The sequence below is a fragment of the Cupressus sempervirens genome, chromosome 3, assembly GCF_028749045.1.
Source record: "Cupressus sempervirens isolate cs-2001-9-10 chromosome 3, ASM2874904v1, whole genome shotgun sequence".
NCBI lineage: Eukaryota > Viridiplantae > Streptophyta > Pinopsida > Cupressales > Cupressaceae > Cupressus > Cupressus sempervirens.
Genome location: NC_143120.1, coordinates 249,869,323 through 249,891,695, shown reverse-complemented (window position 1 = coordinate 249,891,695; position 22,373 = coordinate 249,869,323).

Below are 22,373 nucleotides of genomic sequence, written 5' to 3'. Positions count from 1 at the left end.
ATAAGGATGACTAAATAGAGTAAAGAGGGAGAAAATGACTCAGTATTGGTCCAATCTTCGAGAGGACCTCTAACCAGTAAGATATGGATGCAAGCACATGATACATGTTTGGCACATAAAACAAATTGTTTATTCCATAAGTTGTGTATAGTATGTGTTGAATGATGGATACTATCAATACAAGTGGCCCCTTCTCCATCATGTAGACTTCAAAGCTACCTTTGGGGCATATCTTTTCTAATTTCCAATGGTTAGATCCGATATAGTGTGGTAGATAAGTGCACATTTTCTTATTTGACTAAGGGTGCTCATGTGATGAGTACTAAATCTAAATTCTCTAGATACGTGTGTTTAATCGATTAAGATATACTACACTTACACACCATATAGTAATTTTCACATTAATATATATTGTAATGATTAATGAATGTGTGTACATTGGTAATAAGGATAATAAGTAATTCTGATCCCCTTCCCTTACATGCTAGAATCATGACCTAGTCCATATGATACAACCGACAGACCCTAATAGAATATTAGTATCAAAGGCTTGTTAGGATATGAATTACCTCACTAATTTATTAGTTTTGTATCTTGAACTTTCTCTTTTGACTCGTGACACTAACTTGAACTAGACTGTCATCCAATCTATTTGAAAACCACCTATGACTAAAATGTTACAATAGGATGACACTATCCACATGAGTCTTGAACTCCTATTCAATGATAACCTTGTTTTACAATATGTAATTTCTTATGTGACTTCATAAGCTACAAAAAAAAAAAAAAATTGTTGTGTTTTTACTAGTAAAATTTAGGGCATGACACATGATCCACGATAAATTGAACAATACTAGATAATAAATTAATATGTATATCATTGTGCACATAAATGACAAAAATATATATCAAAATACATGTATCCATAGACAAAATTTTACACAAATATATATCAAAGATCCTATATCCATAGACAAAGTACTCAAATATATATCAAAATACATAGATCCATATACAAAATGTGGCTGATCATGCCATCAGAATGTGTATAATATAAATGTTTCTTATACAATGTGGCATATGCCATCTCAAAATGTCTCATGATGCATCCTATGAAAACTATACTATCCTAGGGTGCTAGTGGATGATCAAAATGCAACCTCTTCACTGCACTAGGTGGATCGGATGCCTCCTACATAAACAAAAAAGGAAAACCCAAAGTTAGACTACTAAATTTATATGATTCTACATATCTAACATTGAATTACTCAAATGCATAATGATATTTTTTTTAATGGAGATTAATACTATCAAAATTTCATAATAAATACCTCTCTCATCGACCTCTTGTGCTGGTTAGGAGTCCTCTCGTATGCCCTCGACAATGTTGGTACCTCTCTGATTGTGGGCTATATATGTTCAAATACCTTTTTCAGATGAATCTAAAATTTAAAATATAACATTATAATTCATAGCATGCTAAATTTATAACATATTTAATCATGAATTCAAACTACAACTGACTATTGTAGGCTCCTCCTCAGGAGTGAGTGGCTGCATCATCAAGTCTACATAACTGTCCTGTTGGACCTCATGTGCACTAGGAGTCTCCTATGAGATACAAAATAGTAGTTGTTAATATCATGAAAATTAATTTTGAATTTATTTATGAAGATAAGGATAATAAAAAATAAATGATACTTATACATACAATGGGGCTCTCAGTGTGAATGGAAATCCCTAATGGTCTACGACGCGAAATCTGTACAGGCTCATCACCAGTAGCGACACCCTATATACAATAAAGAATGTAATTAAATGGGATTACCACAAACATTTTACAAGAATGCATCAATATTTAATCAAATAGAAAGTGCCTAATTACCTTTCCTTTGTCAGTCAGTGTTGGCTCACCCTCCGCACTTTGTCCCTTCGGGACAGGTGCTACCTGCAAGATGAAAAAAAGATTAGCAACCATATATGCTACAATATCAAATAGAAAAAAAAATGCGAACACAACATAATGTACCGTAGATGTCTCAAGGCCAAATGAAATGGCCGAGAGTGTGGCATCATCAATCTGTCTAAGCTCCTCCTCAGTCATCAACTAAACGTGAATGAAGATCACATACATATAAAAGTCAATATGGCTTAAAAAATAAAATTACTCTATTATAAAAATTAACTTTAAATCACATATTTCATAACAAAAAAATATATACACATACCGACACCGAAGGAGTCCATGTCTCTGCATTCCCCTCCTCTCTCGCATCAAGGTCTGTAGCCTCTACATGTGTGTCTAGTGTATCCTCATCTAATACAAAATGATACTCAAGAAGATCACCTATGGGAACCAGGAAAATATTCTTGCATGTAATGCAAGTGCGAGGCACACAAACATGTGATGAGCTAGCCAATGATGAACTGGCACCAGCATCATCAACACGAGGAGGCAGGATTGACCTAGCCTGAGATATCATTAGGCTACTTAGCCTATGAATGGCTCTTATAGTATGAGAGCTAGCCTCTATCATAATATCTGGATGCTGCACTCGAGGAGGAGGCGAGATATCAGGTGGGGGGACAAAAGTGCCAGCTTTCTTCCACTGGGAAGAGGGTCTATCCTGAGGAGCTCCTAGTCCTAAGCCCATGTTGGGCTTCATGCTCCAATAGTTCACTTTAAGTTTCAACACAAATTCAGCATATAATTTTCTAAGGAAATAAAATGGTATGTCTAAATTGCCATGTGGAGGGATATCAAAGACCATCCACCAATGATCTCAAAAGTTTGCACGTATGGCATCATTTGTGCATCATTTAATCGTTAGTTTGGATTTTTTTGGGTCAACTAGTAAACTCATTTTCGAGTTAGCAAAAAGGCTGGCCAAATTGTCTTTTGCTTATGTTGAGGGCCGCAACCTCATCATAATCCAAACCATCATCAAACATCTCGTGCATTTGATCACGCCAACGAAGAGCGGCATTTTTTTGGTTTGTAAGGGTTTCAATGTTATCCACTATGGTTTTTAACGTGGATAACATAGGAGCCAATGCAGGTACATTATTATATGTTCTATGCAAACCTCTCAACTCTGTGAGATTTTCATTTATCAAATCCTCGATTCAAGGAGGGTTTTGAGGGGGTAGAGGATCATTTGGTGGACGGTTTTGTGGGGGTACTAGATCGTTTGGTGGGGGGTTAAGAGGAATATTATTCCCTACCTCAATGTCATCATTCTAATCAGCCATTCCTATTGAATTGCAAAACGTAATACATATTAAAAAAAACCTTAATTTTAACCTTTTTTTTCAAAAAACCCTAGATTCAACTAAAACAAACAAAATCATGCTAAAATCTATCGAATTTAGATTAAAAATTAGTTTAAAAACAAAAAAAACTTACCTTAATATCTGATATCCGATTTTGTATTTGATATCCGATTGTGTGCTAATATTGGCCCCCGAAATGTGAAAAATAAGGGCTCACGAGTCTATTATTTTTTTAATGTATGCTACAGGTATTGGATATCCGATTGTGCCCATATCTTATATTTTATATATAAGATATATAACATATTTTATATTTTATATATAGCTTTGAAATATTATATTTTATATATATTATAATATAAAATAATATATTATATTATTATATTATTATAATATAATATTATTATTATATTATAGTATTATTATTATTATTATTATATTATATATTTAACAACAATATTTTATAATAATATTATATTATAATGTATTATATTGTTATAATATAATGTTTTTATATTATTATAATATTATTATAATAATGTAATATAATTATCGGATATCTGATATTAAATCGGGTATCCGATATTAGATCAGATATCCGATATGGCTCGGCCTTTCCTTCTAGGCTTGGTACCTGGATAGGTGAAAAAAAGTCAGAGCAGATTTTGAAGCACTTTTAGATGTGTTCAAACTCTATTTTTTTCACATCACCACTTTTTGGCACACCATGATCCTGCACATACCCAATGTCTTTTGACTTTTTGTCAAGATCCAATAGCTTGGACCCATGCACAATAGATGAGTCTTCATCCTCTCCTTCCAATTGTTATAGTTGGACCCATCGAATCTAGGACTATCCTTCCTAAACATATTCACCATTGATCTCCCAAAGATGTTAAGCTTTACCTTTAAGGACCTGAAGCTTTGATACCAATTGTTAGAATATATAGTTCACTGATATAATTGGGGGGGTGAATCAGTTATCCAATTAATATCACAGTTAACAACTTTAAATAATCTTAACCATATGACTAATGTAAACTAAAACCACAACAAGATAATTGTACACAATAACACCAGAAATGTTAACTAGGGAAACCCTTGATCAGAGGGAAAACCCTGGTGAGGATGGTACCCACAAGATGATGTACTAATATAAATATTCCTTGTTAGAGGATAGACCCTATTAGGAGTCTATTACAACATTCAATAATATGAGTCAAAGTTAGGAGACTTTGAATCCCTATTAGGAGTTGTCCCAACCCTATTAGGAGTTTTGGAAGAAAGCTAGACCCACTGCCCAAATAGCTTCAAGGGCAAGAGCAATGAACCCACTATCCAAATGATCTTTGTATTATTCCTTGTAGAATAATAGAACTGAATTGTACTTCCTCTATCTTTTTCTTGTCAACCCAATTTTTGCTTCTTCAAATATTGTTAACCAGGCCTTGAATTGCGCATCCAATAATCCCTTGTATTGCTTACACGCATTCAATAAGCACTCTTCTCCTCTTAACATTTCTCACTTCTTACATTGATTGATGCAAAATACACTTTACAATCAAGGAAAAAATCTTTCCTTTATATCACATCTCCATAATAATTCCTTGAGTTGGCCTTGAGGCTTTCCTCAATTAATTCAAATAAGATAATTAATTAATTACAATTACAATAGCACTATCGGCTCACAGTCTATACAAAACTTCACAAGTGCGATACTAAGGCTTGCGTACTCACTGATGTCATCACCTAGCTATCCTCTATTATTGCTTGACTATGCATCTCTTAATTACATCTCAGATGAAAGATAGCCAACAAACATTAGGAATTGCTTTCCTAATACTCTATCTCTGAACTTCTCTCTATAAATCAGGTACAACTTCTATACATCTTCAACTTAAATTGTGTACACTTAACCATGTCATCAAGAGATTGTGCTATACATGTCCATAACTATGCATGACTAGACAATCAAACCATTTTTTGTACCATCAAGATCTTTGTCTACTATCCTGTTAGTCTTTACAAAATCAATACTATGTTGACATCAATGATAAACATAGTCATGAATGCAACATATTAGTACTCTCCGATACTTAGGATACTCCCATAATGTAGTGTCATCAAAATTCATGCTAACAATGGTAGGCAAGAGCCTACAACACAACAATACATTGTGAGCCTCTCATGTAAGAGGTATTGGGTTTAAGTATCTTCAATCTTAAGACATGAAATAATAGCTAACTTCAACAAATAGTAATAATTAATCTATGATTTGGGTCATTATCTATCTAAAAAAATTCAAGCAAGGTACACATGTGACTTTATTATAGGTTTAATATTTATAATATTGTGTATTTTTAAAATTATAATATTTTTTCAAAAAACAAATGACTTATGAAAACCATTGCATTGTCAAAAGAAGTTGATATTTATAATATTGTGTATTTTTAAAATTATAATATTTTTTCAAAAATCAAATGGCTTTGAAAACCGTTGCATTGTTAAAATAAATAAGATAAAGTTGGTTATTATTACATGCAATAGTAATACTATTATATTAAATGATAATTACTTTAAAAATCTAATATACATAGACAAATGAAAGAACATCAATATTTAATGTAATAATAGATATATCAATTTGTATATTTAAAAATGAAATTAACAATAAATAGTAAAAATTTAGTCAACTCTTTCTTATTCATTGATGAATATAGACAAATGCTTACATTGTAACTGTAAAGATAAAATATTTTTTATATAATAATTTTTTTTTTAAAATGAACAATAGGAAATTGAGTAGCATTGACATTAATAAAATAGAATGAATGATATCACATTAGTAATGTTGTCTTCACTCAAACTAATGTGAATTTCAATACAAACATCTACTTGCCTCTTATGAATTTCAATACGAACACCAAATTACTTTTTCTAGGCATTTAAAACAAGATTTTAAATGAGAGATGGGTCAGGAAGCTTTGAAAAATTTAAGAAAAGTATAACAAACCAAGAAAAAAATTGAATCGTTGACTAATATTTTGTATTCTTTCTCTCCTTTCAATGTACATTTGCAAGAAAGTTTTCCATGTAAAGCCAAGTTGGTGATTAAATAAATAAGAAAATACACATAGGACTCTTTCAAATAATCTTTTGTAGGAAAGAGAAGTACCTTGACTTAGAAATAATCATTCATAGGAAAGAGAAGTATTTAATCTCTATTATTAACTCTATAAGTAGAAACCACACCAAAATCTATTGGAAGTGTGAATGTTGATGATATTCCTATGGGGGAGTATTGTATAGATGTTACTATGATGATATGTTACATTCATGACTAAGTTTGTCATTGATGTCAACATAGTAGTCCTCTATGATATTTGATAGAAGAATAGTGGAAAGATCAAGTTGGTACGGATGACTAGTTGAGTATTCTCACTATCTAAGGTTATGGGAGATACTTCTAAGTATCTAGTATATTTAGTTAATGTCAGAAGAAATGATAAGTTTGGAAGAAGTTATGTAAGTTTTGGTGATGTCTACTCTAAGATAGAGTTTACAGAGGCATAATCTAGTAAACTTGTTATATCTCCTAGTAGAGTTGTTATTATGAGAATTGAGGTTGAGAATGCGAAGAAGACATGTTGGTGATGATGTGGCTAAGTTCACTTATCATAATATTACATATGTGGAAAGATATTCAAGTTGCAAGTGAGAAGATTAATGTTATCGCTAAGTGTAACATGTTCTTAATGTGGTCCTATAATAATTAATTGAGAAGGTCTAACAACTAACTCAAGGAATTGTTTTATGGACTTAGTATAAAGGAAGGAAATTTTCCTTTATCATATAACATGGAAATGTATTGATTAGAAGTGATTGTAAGCAACAGAGATAATGGAATGTGAAGTTGATCATAATAGAGCGGAAGTGAAGGAAACTTCATTGACAAGGTTTTATTATGTGATATCGAGGTTTGATATTTGAATCTAAAATTTGTGACCTAGTCTAAAAGGTCTAATATTGATTGGTTTAGTTGATAGAATAGAGAAAAGAGGAACATAATAGTAAATTTCATGTTTGAGCAGAGAGCTCTTCTTGGAGTTGAAATTGTATGTTTGGGTAGTGGGCTCTTCTTGCATACATTCTAACACTTCTAATAAGGTTGGCACAACTCCTAAAAGGGTTGGAATCTCCTAATAGAGATTCAAATTCTCCTAACAAGGACTCATATGTACTGAATGTTGTAATAGACTCCTAATAGGGTTTATCCTCTAACAAAAAATATATGTAATGAATATTGTAATAGACTCCTAATAGGGTCCATCCTCTAACAAGGAATATTTATATTAGTACATCATCTTGTGGGAATCATTCTCACTAGGGTTTTCCCTTTGATCAAGGGTTTCCCTAGTTAAAATATTTGGTGTAATTGTCTACGTGCATCTTGTTATGGTTGTTGTTTACTTTGCTTAAATGGTTAAGTTTATTTAATGAAGATAAAATTTTTAATTGTTGGAAAACTGATTCACCCCACCCCCCTCTCAGTTATCTTGGTGGACTATTATTTCTAACAATTAGTATCAGAGCATCAAGTCCTTGAAGATAAAGTTTATAAAAATTGGGAGACCCATGGTGAGCATGTTTAGGAAAGATAGTTTAAAGTTTGATGAAACAAACTATGAAAAATTGAAGGAAAAGATGAAGACACATCTGTTGTGTATGGGTCCAGGATATTGGATCTTGAAAAAATCACCAAAGACAATCATTTTTGAAAAGGATTTAGAAACTTGTATCAAGGAAGAAAGAGATCTTTTTATGTGTAACATGAGAGCTAGAGAAGCACTATTGACTACACTTCCTGAAATTGAATACAATCAAATAAAATCACTTGTTACTTCAAATTTGATTTGGAAACTAGTTTTGAAGGTGATGCACATTCTAAGAAGTTGAGGCTACAAAGTTGGTTTTGTGCATTTTAAGATGCTAAAATGATGGAAGATGAATCTGTAAGAACATATGTAGGCAGGATATCAGAATTACTATAGGAGTTAAATCTCAAGGAGGAAGCAAAGAAGATGATGAGATTATATGGAAGATATTGAATACTTTAACACCACCATTTAAGCCAATGGTTTAAATGATATAGTTGTTGATATCTTGTACCAAAGATCCTACAAAGGAGACATTGCTTGGAAGACTTGAAGTAGTTGAGAATGAGCTTAGATTGTCCAAAGAATTGACCAGAACTAAAAAAGCTTTTAGTGCCTTGAATATTCGACCTAGTTTATCAAGGAGCACAAGTGCTAGAGGACACTTTGCTAGTAGTAGTAGATCTAATGAGGAGAAAAAGCTTGAAGAAGGAGTAGCCCTTCTAGTAAGAAGAGAAAATGATGGTAAGAAAATATTTAAATGTTGGACTTGTAATAAATTTGTTCATTATGCAGCTAAGTGTCCTAAAAGAGAGAAAAATTATAAAGTAAATTACAAACCTAGAAGAGATAGAGAATATTTGTATGCAAATGAAGAAGATGAGTCCGATGAGAAAGAAGTAAGTGCTAGTGATGATGAAATAAAATTTGTATCAATCAAAGAATAATGTCTAGAGAAAGTAGCTTTGGTATCACAGGTTGAGAAGAAATTTGATTAGATAATTGACTGTGGTTGTTCACATCATATGATTGGTGATATGAACAAGTTTGTTGACTTCAAAAGTTAGGATGGAGGCATTGTCAAAGTTGGAAACAATGCATCATGCCAAGTTAAAGGTATTGGATCTATAAATCTTGTTGGTAAAACTAACACTGAGGATGTATATTTTGTTGTATTGGATCTATAAATCTTGTTGGTAAAACTAACACTGAGGATGTATATTTTGTTGTATTGGATCTATAAATCTTGTTGGTAAAACTAACACTGAGGATGTATATTTTGTTGATGGTTTGAAGCACAATCTTTTCAGTGTTGGACAACTAGTGGACAAAGGTTATCAGCTATAGTTCACAAAAAAAACATGCATGATAAGAGACAAAGATGGAAAGGTAATTAGAATAGGAACTAGATCTAGAGGTAATGTATTTCAGTTGACTCCTACTGAAATGACATGTTTGGTTGCAAAGGTAGATGATAGTTGGTTATGGCATAAGAAATTTTGTCATATAAACTTTGATAGTATTGTGAAAACTGGTAGTATGTTTGTAGTTAGAGATTTTCCTAAGATTGTAAAACTTACTAACATAATTTGCAAGGAGTGTATATTGGCAAAGCATAACAAAGCTTCTTTTCTCAACAAGAAGTTTACTACCACAACAAAATTGGAGATTTTACATATAGATCTCATAGTTGTAGGAAGAATAAAGGATTTTATGATGAAAAGTATTTTATTATTCTAGTTCATCATTTTTCTAGAATGATATGAGTTGCATTTCCTAAAGAGAAATATGAGGCATTTCATAAGTTCAAGATATTCAAGAATAGAGTTGAGAATGAATCTGATATGAGGATTAAATATTTATGATCAAATAGAGGAGGAGAATTTACTCCAAATGAGTTTAGCATGTTTTGTGAAAAAAATGGAATCACAAGATAGTTATCAGCTCTAAGAATCGTTGAATAGAATGGTATAGCAGAGAGAAGAAACAGATCAGTTATAGAAGCAACAATAGCTATGTTAGAAAATAATGATGTATCCAACATGTTTTGGAGAGAAGTTGTGAATACAATAGTCTACACTATGAACATAGTGCATGTCATGAAAGACACAAACACGACCCCTTATGAACTGTGGTTTGGTCACTCACCTATAGTTAAGTATTTCTAAATTTTTGGTAGTAAGTACATTATATCAAAAGAGATGATGATATTGGTAAGTTTGATGCTAGAAGTGATGAAGGCATGTTTCTTGGTTATTCATTGAAAAGAAAGGCTAATAGATGTTATAATCTAAGAACTAAGACTATTATGGAAAGTGTAAATGTGAAAATTGATAAGAAATTCAGGATATAAGAGAGAATGATTGATTACAATTCAAATGATGATGTTGTTACTAAACCAAGGAATGATGAAGTATTTATTGAGACTAACAATGATTTACAAAATGATGGAGAGCCAAGGTAGGAATAAAGCTCGAAACCTTTAGTAAAGACAAGAGTTGATATAACAACTCCTACTTTAGGAAAGACTATGACAAAGAGTCATCCACCCGAGTAGATCATTGGAAGAAGAGATAATGGTGTGATGAAAAGAAGTAGATTCAATGAAGAACTATGTTTGATATCTCAAGCTAAACCTAAGAATGCAGATAAAGCATGTAAAGATGATAATTGGAAACAAGCTATGAAAGAGGAATTGGATTAGATAGTAAGAATGAGACATGGGAATTGGTCCCCAGACCAACAAACAAGAATGTGATAGGAACTAAATGGGTATTTAGGAACAAGATGAATGAACAAGTCAAAGTTGTAAGTAACAAGGTAAGATTGGTATGTAAAGGTTACTCACAATAAGAAGGAATAGACTATGATGAGACCTATGCTGTAGTGGCTAGAATAGAAATAGTAAGGTCATTCTTAGCATATGCAACATATGAGAAATTCAAAGTGTATTAGATGGATCTCAAGTTAGCATTTTTGAATGGAGAGCTTGAAGAAGAGGTGTACATAGAGAAGCTTGAAGGTTGTCCTTTGCTAGATGACAAGGACATAGTATGCAGATTGAAGAAAGCATTGTATGGCTTGTAGTAAGCACCCAAAACCTAGTATGCAAGGTTGGACAAGCATTTAAAAAAGCTTGGATATAGCAAAGGTATGACAGATAGTAATCTCTATTGGAAAGAAATTGATGATGGATTGATGATTTTGGTAATATTTGTTGATGATATCATGTTTGGATGAAATGTTGAAGAAAGTAACAAGTTTGAAGAAGAAATGAAGAAGGAATTTTAAATGAGTATGATAGGAGAAGTGAATTATTTTCTAGGATTATAGATTATATAGGATAAAGAAGGAATTTTTATTTCTTAGACTAACTATTTGAAGGATTTACTAAAAGGTTTGGTTTGGAAGCATGTAAAGTCATTGGAACACCTATGGTAATTGGACATAAGTTATCTACAATGGATGAGACACCTACTGTTGAATAGAAGAAATATAGATCTATGATTGGAGGATTACAATATCTTACTCACACAAGGCTGGATACAACAAATGCAGTTGGGATTTTTGTAAGATTCCAAGTTGATCCTAGAGAAGCACATTATGTAGTAGTCAAAAGGATATTTAGATACCTAAAAGGAACACTAGAGTTTAGATTGTAGTATGATAGATTTAATGATTTTACCTTAAGTGCTTATATTGATGTTGATTGGGTGAGTAGTATAGATGACAGAAAGAGCACCAATGTTGGAGCCTTCTTTCTTGGAGAAAGATTAGTTTCTTGGCTAAGAAGGAAGTGGGATTGTACATCACAAAGTATAGTGGAAGCAAAATACATTATAATAGCAAATAATTACAATCAAGTTGTTTGGATGAAGTAGACACTAAAGCATATAATGATAGAAATTAGTGAATTTAGTTTCTCTTGCAGCCATTGATAATAGAATTAGTGAGTTGTTCCTGTAGCATAGGTGCATAGATAGGTTTACTATTGCAACATTACTTTAAGTTTCAAATTAAGATGTTGTCTTAGTTTCTAGAATAGGTTTACTTTAGAATTACCTTTATTTTAGTTGTACTGACTTAAAGAAGAATTAGAGCATATACTTTGTAGTCTCCCTCTCAAGTTTATGCTCTCAGGTTGACAAATTAAATGATGTCAATGTACTATAACCTGTTGTCATACATTGTCATAATAAAAGCATAGTAAATATGTCTAAGAATCCAATGTTGCATTCTAAGACTAAGCACATTTCTATTAAGTATCACATGTTGAGAGAGAAAGTTGCAAAAAAAAAAATTAGATTGGAGTATGTGAATAGTAAAGAGTAGATTGTAGATATATTCACTAAGCCTCTTCCCAAAGAGACATTTGAGTATTTGCAAGGAATGCTAGGGGTTATGCCCCTTCCTACATTAGAGTAGAGGATGCAAGAGTGCATCAATCCTATGTAACAAAGAACCATTGTTTGTCTGGACTAAATATTGATGCTTCCTGTATGGGAGAGTATCTGTGATGGGAAAAGTCATCTATGACTCTTGTTGGATGTTGTTTTGAATAATTTCTTTGGACACATGCGATAGTAAGAATTAGTTGTTGTAGAGCTTGATGGTTGCTGAAACCTTTGACATTGATGTCAATGGGGGAGAAGTACTGCATGAAAACCATCATTAGGAAAAACATCATGGAGGCAAAAAAAGAGCAAGAAGAAGTACAACATGGAATGATATTTTGATGAAAAGCACATTGAGGTATATCAATGGGGGAGAATGATTCATGAAGAGGATTTGAAAAGAAATATTAACAGTCTTTTGCAGTTGGTAATCTTAGAACTAGATGTTTTTCATCTATGTTTCCATCAATGCCAAAGGAGGAGATTGTTGGAAGCATGAATGCTGATGGTATTCCTATGGAGGACTATTGTAGATATGTTACGTTCATGACTGAGTTTTTCATTGATGTCAACATAGAAGTCTTTTGTGGTATCTAACAGAAGAAAAACAATAAGATCAAGTTAGTACAGATAGCTAGTTGAGTATTCTCACTATCTGAGGTTATGGGAGATACTTATGAGTATCTAGTATATGTAGTTAATGTTGGATGAAGAAATGATAAGTCTAGAAGAAGTTATGTAAGTTTTGGTGATGTTTGTTTTGAGACAGAGTTTACAAAGGCATGTTCTGGTAAACTTGTTGTATCTCTTAATAGAGTTGTTATTCTAAGCATCAAGGTTGAGGATGTGAAGAATGCATGTTGGTGATGATGTGGCTCAGTTTTTTTGTCATAATATTACATGTACAAAAAGATATTCAAGTTGCAAGGTAGAAGATTAATGGTATCACTAAGTGTGATGTGTTCCTAATGCAGTCCTATAATGATTAATTGAGAAGGTTTAATAGGTGACTTAGGGAATTGTTTTAAGGACTCAATATGAAGGAAGCACTATTGGAAGATTGGTTGGAAGCATGAATGCTGATGATATGTTACATTCATGACTGAGTTTGTCATTGATGTCAACATAGCAATTTCTCTATGGTATCTGATGGAAGAACAAAAGAAAAATCAAGTTGGTACAAATGACTAGTTGAGAATTATAACTACCTAAGGTTATGGGAGATACTTTTGAGTATCTAGTATATGCAATTAATGTTAGAAGAAGAAAGGAAAAATCTAAAAGAAGTTATGTAATTTTTGGTGATGTTTATTCTGAGATAGAGTTTATAGAGGCATGTTTTGGTAAACTTGTCATATCTCCTAACAGAGTTGATATCTTGAGGATTGAAGTTGAGGACATGAAGAAAACATGTAGGCTGAGCTTTCTTGTCATAATATTGCATGTATGAAAAGTTATTCAAGTTGCAAGGTGGAAGATTAAGGTTATCACTAAGTGTAATGTGTTCTTAATGTGGTCATATACTAATTAATTGAGAAGGACTAATAACCAAATCAGGGAATTTTTTTATGGACTCAGTATAAAAGAAGGACATTTTCCTTTATCATGTAGAGTGATGATATGACTTTATGATCAATGACAGGGTAAAAGCACAAACTTGTGTCACCTTTTATAAAGGAAAGTGATATCAGAATTTAAACTCTTCAACTTTAATGACATAAAAGTGGCATTTGTGTTTAGAATTTGAAGATGATGTAAACTAATGAAATCTGTAAAATTGGATGAAGTTTATGTCTGTAATTTTTTTTTTAAAAATTGAGTGAAATTTTTATTTATTTTGAACTTTTAAAGCCTAATTTTAAATTTTTTTAAATGCTGAAAATATAAAGTTTTTTTCCCATCAAACAAATATATGCAAATGATCATATCTTGGTCTGATTATGGAATATGTTAGAGTTGACATGTATATCTAGTGCACCAAAAAAGAAAAATTGAAATTTGGCTAATATTTTTCAAGTTATAATTGTTCAAAGCCAAAGTTATCATAAATTGATAGTTTTTTTCTCCCGTCAAACTATTTCCATCAAATCTACATATTTTTTAAAACAAATTATATATTCTTGAAGAAGACACTCTCCTCTAGTGTAACTTTAAAAAAAAAATTTAAAAAAAAAAAAAAAAAATTCTATTTTTTTCCTATTTTTGAATAGACCTCTTCTTGAATCTTACAATACCTACTTGTAATATTTTCAAATTATAACATATTATCTATAAATAAAAATATAAAAAAACTATATAATCATAATCTTGACTTCGAGACTATAGAAGTATATTTTTAGTTTTTTTTAAAATTTCATTTTAGCAGGTCAAATTAGCCTTCAAAGTGAGATGTTTACAAAAGTTCTTATTTTTGCTTGTGTGGCTACCACTTAGGATGCCACATAGACAGTTACGATTGAAATCCTTTTGTCGGCCTAAAAATGCATGCTTATCAAATTGTTGCCAATCACTTTTTGGTTATTTTTAATGATATTTTGAGTCATTTGATACATGGGGGTTACAGCCAAAACCCTTTCAATCGGAAGGGTTTCGACCATAACCCTCCATGCCACATCGATGGGGAAACCTTCCATGACTGTACGACTGGAACATGTTCAATCATAACCATTATAGCCAAAACTATTTTTCCCATAACCCCTCCAAATATCACAAATGGTGACACAGGTTTGTGCTTTCACCTAACAAGTAGTAGAGAGTGTGAAATGTGAAGTTGAGCAGAGCAGTGTAGAAGTGAAGGAAACTTCATTGTCAAGATTTTGCTGAGTGATTCAAGGTTTGGCATTTGGATATGAGGTTCTTGACCTAGTCTACAAGGTCTAAGAGTGATTGGTCTAGTTGACAAGACAAAAGAGAGGACAAAGGAAAGAAGGAGATAACAGTAAGTTACTTGTTTGAGTGGTGAGCTCTTCTTGTAGTTGAAATTGCATGTTTGGGCAGTGGGCCCATCTTGCATACTTTATACCACAACTCCTAATAGGGTTGGCACAAGTCCTAACAAGGTTGGAATCTCCTAATAGGGATTCAAAGTCTCCTAATAGGGACTCGTTGTACTAAATATTGTAATAGACTCCTAATAGGGTCCATCCTCTAAAAAAATATATTTATATTAGTACATCATCTTGTGGAGATCATTCCTACCGGGGTTTTCCCTCTAATCAAGGGTTTCCCTAATCAACATGTCATGTGTAATTGTCTATGTGCACTTTATTATGGTTTTTTTTTTACTTTGGTTGAATGGTTAAGTTTTTTTACAGAACATAAATATTTTAATTGTTGGATAACCAATTCACCCCCCCAGTTATCTTAGTAGACTATTGTTACTAACAAGGACATTTTCCTTTATCATATAGCATGGAATTTTATTGATCAGAAGTGATTGTAAGAATTAGAGAGAGTGAAGTGCAAAGATGAGCGGATAGAGTGGAAGTTAAGGAAACTTCATTGCCAAGATTCTATTGTGTGATTCAAGGTTTGATATTTGGATCTGAGGTTTGTGATTTGGTTTACAAGGTCTAATAGTGATTGGTTTAGTTGACAGAATAGAGGAAAGAGGAACATAATAGTAAATTTCATGTTTGAGTAGTGAACTCTTCTTGTAGTTGAAATTACATGCCATTCTCTAACAAGGAATATTTATATTAGTACATCATCTTGTGGGCATCATTCCCACTAGGGTTTTCCCTCTGATCAAGGGTTTCCCTAGTTAACATATCTGGTGTCATTGTCTATGTGCATCTCATTATGATTTTTGTTTACTTTGGTTGATTGGTTAAGTTTATTTAAGGGAGATAAATATTTTAATTGTTGGATAATTGATTCACCTCTCCCCCACCCCCCACTCTCAATTATCTTGGTGGACTATTGTGTCTAAAATAACCTATAGAAAATAAGCATAGAATTCCTGAGGGGAAGAAAAGGTACTGTTGCCATTTTTTGCCTTCCCGCCAAATTCAAGTTTGAATATATGGCCCATCTAACGGCTACCCGCCAAATTTAATGATATTTTAATGCCTAGGGTATTTTAATATTCTGCCCCGCTGGCCCACAACTTCCTTCACTGATAGATCTTGCCAAATCTACAGTGGGCACTTCCCCACAAGATACAAATGCAAGTGTTTTAAGTATTGTGGGCAAGCCCTTTTGCGCCACATGGTAGGTCCCTTTTCTTTGGTAGGTCACAAAGGATGTTCGAGACAAAAATTTTGATCACCGTTCGATGTGAACAAATCCATGGCTGGTGCTTTTCCACTTGATGGTGATGCAAGGGCTTTAATTATTGTAGGCAAGCACCCTAGTGACACTTATCCTAGATGATGTCATGAGCCTGCCTATTTCACAAGATGATGTACAAAGAACTCCCACCATTAGATCTTCATAGATCAATGGATGATGCTTTCTTGCAAGATGAAATCACATGAACTTTAAAAGATGTGAGCAAGCACTTTGCCGCCATGTGTCCCTATGGGGCCTGTCTCTCTGGGCATTGTCAGGAGGTGCCGTGTCATGCTGAGGTGTGGCATGGGTTGCTGAGGTGGTGCCAAGTGTTATGGGCTCAGATTAAAATGTAGGTGCAGATACAAAAGATCTTCTCGATCATTAATCATGCAGAGATCAACGATCAGGGCTTTCTCACTTTATGGAGTCGTAGGGAAGTTAAAAAATGTGGGCGAGCGCCCAAGAGACACCTGTCTCAGCCGCTCGACTAGGGTATCAATTGTGTTAACAGCTAATGTAACTACCATGGTCAAAGTTTTGGGGTGGTGCAGTTAATTTAAAAGGGGTGGTTAACTTAGAAAGACCCCGCAAGGTGGCAAAAAGAAAGAAGTTCATTGGCCCACATGGCTCCTCCTGCTTACGGGTCTCATTTGACTTATTGACGGTGCTGACTCTTAGGCCAAAAACAAAGGAAAGCTAGGGTTTTGAATGAATCTGATCTCCATGATTGATTCCAAGAACCATGAAGTGAATGTGAAGCATGCAGAGACACTCTACCACCTCTGATCCTATCTATCTACCTGGTCAGAGCAATTTAATGGCATCATTTCTGTCTTCTCAAAGTCTTGTTCCAACCAAGATCAGATATCAATTGCATCTAGATCTATACCGAGATCATATTTTCTCCATGATTGTTCTTTGCAGGGTTTTAATGCAATGGTTGTAGGGTAATTGCAGTTAGAGGACACCTTAGTTATGCCTACACTATAAAGGCAATTTTTGTAAATTTTGTCGAGGTCAATCATTCTCTGTTGTTCTCTGTTGTTGCTCTACAATTTTAGTGTAAAAATTCCCTTTACCTCTTAACTGAATGATATTCCACCTTATCTCCTTCATGCATTGGTGTGAAAGTGCAAGAACTCTTTGCCTCCACTAGTGTTTTGTGGAAATCTGTAATCTGCGTGACTGTATCTCCTATTGGCCAACGAACGATAATATAAGTGAATCCTTCTTTCCTTGTGTCATTCATCTTGGTCTTCTAATCTACATGTGATTATTAGATTAAAGAAAATCTGAATGTGTATATCCTTCATTTCATTCTAGTTCTATAGTGCATGTATGGACAGAGATTGGTTCGAACACTCTATTTTGGTGCATCACCTCCCTAGATTAGGATAGGTAGATTTTCTTTTCATGCTTTCCTTCTCCCTTTTCCTCTCCAAGAGTAGTTAGGTGCACCCTGATAGTAAGAGGAAGTTGGCCTTCTCCGAAGACTCAACCTCATAGTTCAAGTCCTACAGCTTGGAGGTTGTTTACATGTTTCACTACGTTGTCCTCATGCATAGGCTTTGGACAAGGGTGCAAACTTTAGTGACAATAGTTTTTGCCATGCCCGATGGGACTTATATTAGAAGATTTCAATTCTACTAGTGTCAAGAAGAGAGATTTCAAGATTAATACTAAGGAAATAGTTCTAGCCTCAGTTTTCAAGCCTTCAAAGGGTTCATTCTTCAAAGGACTTGGCAAGTCTGAGCTTCAAAGATATCTGGTTCTAGACCAAAGTTGCAAGAATTCATGTCCAAAGATGAAACAAGGGCATCTTCTAGAGGTAAGTTTCAATACCAAGAGCTTTCATTTTCAAATCCTCGAAGAAGGAGGGCTAGAGTAACTTTATCACTAGTTAGGAGTGCAATAGTAACAAATACACCTACAAGATCTATCTCTACTCCTCCTACTATTAAATCTCAGCCTAGATTACTGTCAACACATATTAATAGATCACTTGTCTATATGGAATTACTTAGAGCTCATGCTTTTGCCACTTTTAATGGTGGAAGTCCTCTTTTATTGGCTCAAAGACATGACATACCAATAGCTACACTTAAAAGTATACCAGAGTTTACTGGTAAAACTTCTATCTCTCCCTCAGAGCACATTCAAGAGGTTGCAAATGTTTGTAATATCCATGGTATTACTAAATATGACATTATAGTTAGGCTTCTAGCCTCATCTCTAAAAGGAAAAGCACTACAATGGTATAGAGGTTTGGCTCATGGTTCTATAATAGATTGGGATGGGTTAGGAGCAGGACTATGTAAACACTTTGAGGACAAAAGTGACCATTTGTCACTTTTAGAGCAGTTGACTACTATAAAAAGAGGCCCCCATAAATGTGTGGCTAATTTCAACTATAGATTCCAAAAAACATGGGATAGAATACCTATTTCAGTGAAACCTACCCCTGGTAATGCCTTCTTGCATTACCTTAGAGCCTTTAATAGTGACATTGCTACTACAATCCAAATCATGGGAGGGGATACCTTACCTAATGCTTATGACATAGCAATAAGGGTAGAAAATATAGTGATACAAGGAGGTAAGTTAGCTCCAAGGCCTCCTATGCACTTTTTTCTTGATATCCCAAACCATCAACCAGCAATGGGTCCCCCTTCCACAACTTCCACCTCACAATCCCTTGCTCTAGTCCCTCAAGCCTCCACATCTTCAAATGGAATAGATGAGATTAAGACGATGATGCAATCTATGATGCTAAACATAGATAAGAGATTGCAGGGCCAAGAGAAGAAGCTAGAGGACAGCTTCTTTATGATGCAAAAAATGAGCAATAAGGTGGTGACTTTAGAAAGATAAGCTCAAGGTAGCAAAGCTCATTAGTTGCAAGGTTAAACTATGAACAGTGGTAGGCCTCCAAATTAGAATTATGGGAACAATTCTTTTGATCAGAATAGACAAGGTAGTCATGCTTCAACCTCAAATGTAAATCAAAGTAGGGCCATAGTCCCTCAAAACAACATGGCCCAAGATCAGGATTTTCGTCCCTCCTATAACTACTCCTATGCTTGTTGCATGTGTCAAAAGGCTAAATCTTATTTGGCTTTGGCCATCCAAGAGCCTGCAGTAGGACAATCATACAAGGAGGACTAGTTTAAAGAGGCCCTATATATGCAAGGTGTTAGGATAAACCACGGACAGAAATAAAAACTACATGCAAATATAACCAATAACAAAAAATAATAGAACACACAGAAATGAACACAAGGCACCAAGATTTAACGTGGTTCACCCAATCCCTGGGCTACGTCCACCAAACAGCAAGTCCGATCTTATTACAATCCAGTGATTACAACCTGATTACAATCCGTAATCCCTTACAGCTCAATACCGCCGCAAGAACCAATTTTGTATCACCACACATAAAAAATACCCAACCCTAAGCCCTTTTTATACAAGTATTAAACCGCTTTAGGGTTATAACATGTCGGCCATATGTCAGCCATAATATGTCGGCTACCATGTCGGCTACTTCCAAAAAAAAAATTTTCCCCACTATTTATGAAGTATGTATAGTACTTTCCTGATCAGTCACCACAATCTAACAATCTCCCACTTGGGGACTGATCAGGCTCCACACTAAACAACAATCTCCCACTTGGAGACTGATCCTGTAGCAATACAACTATCGCATGGGGCTCCCACTGGATCAAACCACCCTGGACTCTGCTGTTCTTTTATTCACATTTAGTCTAAAAGACCAACTGAAGCTGAAGAGGAGTTCAGCTTCTCCCTTGTGACAACCTTTGTCAACATATCTGCTAGATTTTCATTGGTATGTATCTTCTCCAACTTTAACTGTCCATCCTCCAAAACTGACCGAATGAAATGGTACCGCAACTATATGTGTTTGGTCTTAGAATGCAGAGCTGAATTCTTAGCAAGATGAATGGCACTCTAACTATCTGTGAACAAATAATTATCCTTCTGAGGATGTCCCAATTCTTCCAAGAAGAACTGAAGCCATATCATCTCTTTGGCTGCCTCTGTAGCAGTAACATACTCTGCCTCTGTAGTGGAGAGAGCATTAATCTTCTGTAGCCTAGAAACCCAGCTCACGGCTGCCCCACCAACAATAAAGACATAACCTGTAGTACTCCGCCTGGTATCAATATCCCCAGCCAAATCTGAGTCAACATAGCCCTGTAAATCAATAGTAGATCCCCCAAAGTGTAAACACTTATTGGATGTTCCTCTCAAATATCTGAGAATCCACTTGACAGCATTCCAATGCTCAAAACCTGGATGAATCATATACCTGCTAACGACTCCCACTGCATGTGCAATATCTAGCCTAGTGTATACCATAGCATACATCAAACTTCCTACAGATGAAGCATAGGGTACCTTGGACATCTTATCCTCCTCTTCCTGTGTCTTGGGACACATCTCCTTAGTCAATTTCAAATGACCAGGTAAAGGTGTGCTGACAGCTTTAGCATTCTCCATAGAGAAACATTGCAACACCTTCTCAACATAATCAGCTTGAGATAGCGTCAATGTTATGTTCTTCCTATCTCTGTAAATCTTCATACCAAGGATTTGTTTTGCTGCCCCCAAATCCTTCATAGCAAATGCATGTGCTAACTAGCATTTTAGCCCCTTAATATGATGCATGTTAGACCCAGCTATAAGCATATCATCAACATATAGACATAAAATAATGTAGCTATCATCATCCAACCTCTTAAAATAAACACAGTAATCTGAATGACACCTGTTATATCCATGCTCGTGCATAAAACTATCAAATTTCAGATACCATTGCCGAGGTGCTTGCTTCAGGCCATATAAACTTTTCTTCAATTTGCACACTAAGTTCTCCTTACCTTTGACCTCAAAACCTTGTGGCTGAGCCATATATTTCTTCATCCAAATCACCATGAAGAAAGGCTATTTTAACATCCATCTGCTCTAAATGCAAATCTTCAGTAGCCACAAGACTTAAAACAGTACGAATAGAAGTCATTTTAACAACAGGAGAAAATATCTCATCAAAATCAATTCCCTTTTTCTGTGCAAATCCTTTTACAACTAACCTGGCCTTAAATCTTTTCTTACCTCCTTCCTCTTCTTTCAACCTATAAACCCATTTATTCTGTAAAGCCTTTTTACCTGCAGGCAACTTGCACAAATCCCATGTCTTATTTTTCAGCAAAGAGTCCATTTCATCTTTCATTGCAGACTCCCACTGAATCTTAGTATCCACCTGCACAACTTCATCATAACTTTTAGGTTCACCAGCATCAGTAAGTAAAATAGAATACAAAGAGGGAGAAAACCTTTGTGGAGGTCTAATTGGCCTTGTTGACCATCTAACATTCACTGGTGTGTGTGGTATTTGTTGTTGCAGTTGTTGCACATCATGAGGAATGGCTGGAACATCAGCTTTTGGAGTATCATCCAGCACTACATAATCATCTTCTTTCTTCTCATGTTGCTGCAACAGATCTTTGTACAACACTTTTTCATTGAATATGACATCCCGGCTTCTTATAATTTTATGATTTTCAAAATCCCAAAGCCTATAGCCAAATTCATTAATGCCATATCCAGCAAAGACACATTTCTTTGATTTCGCTTCTAGCTTGGTTCTATTTTCAGAGTCTATATGAGAAAAAGCTTCACAACCGAAGGTCTTGAGAAAAGAATAACTCACCTTCTTACCAGTCCATGCTTCCTCTGGAATACCATAGCCCAAAGG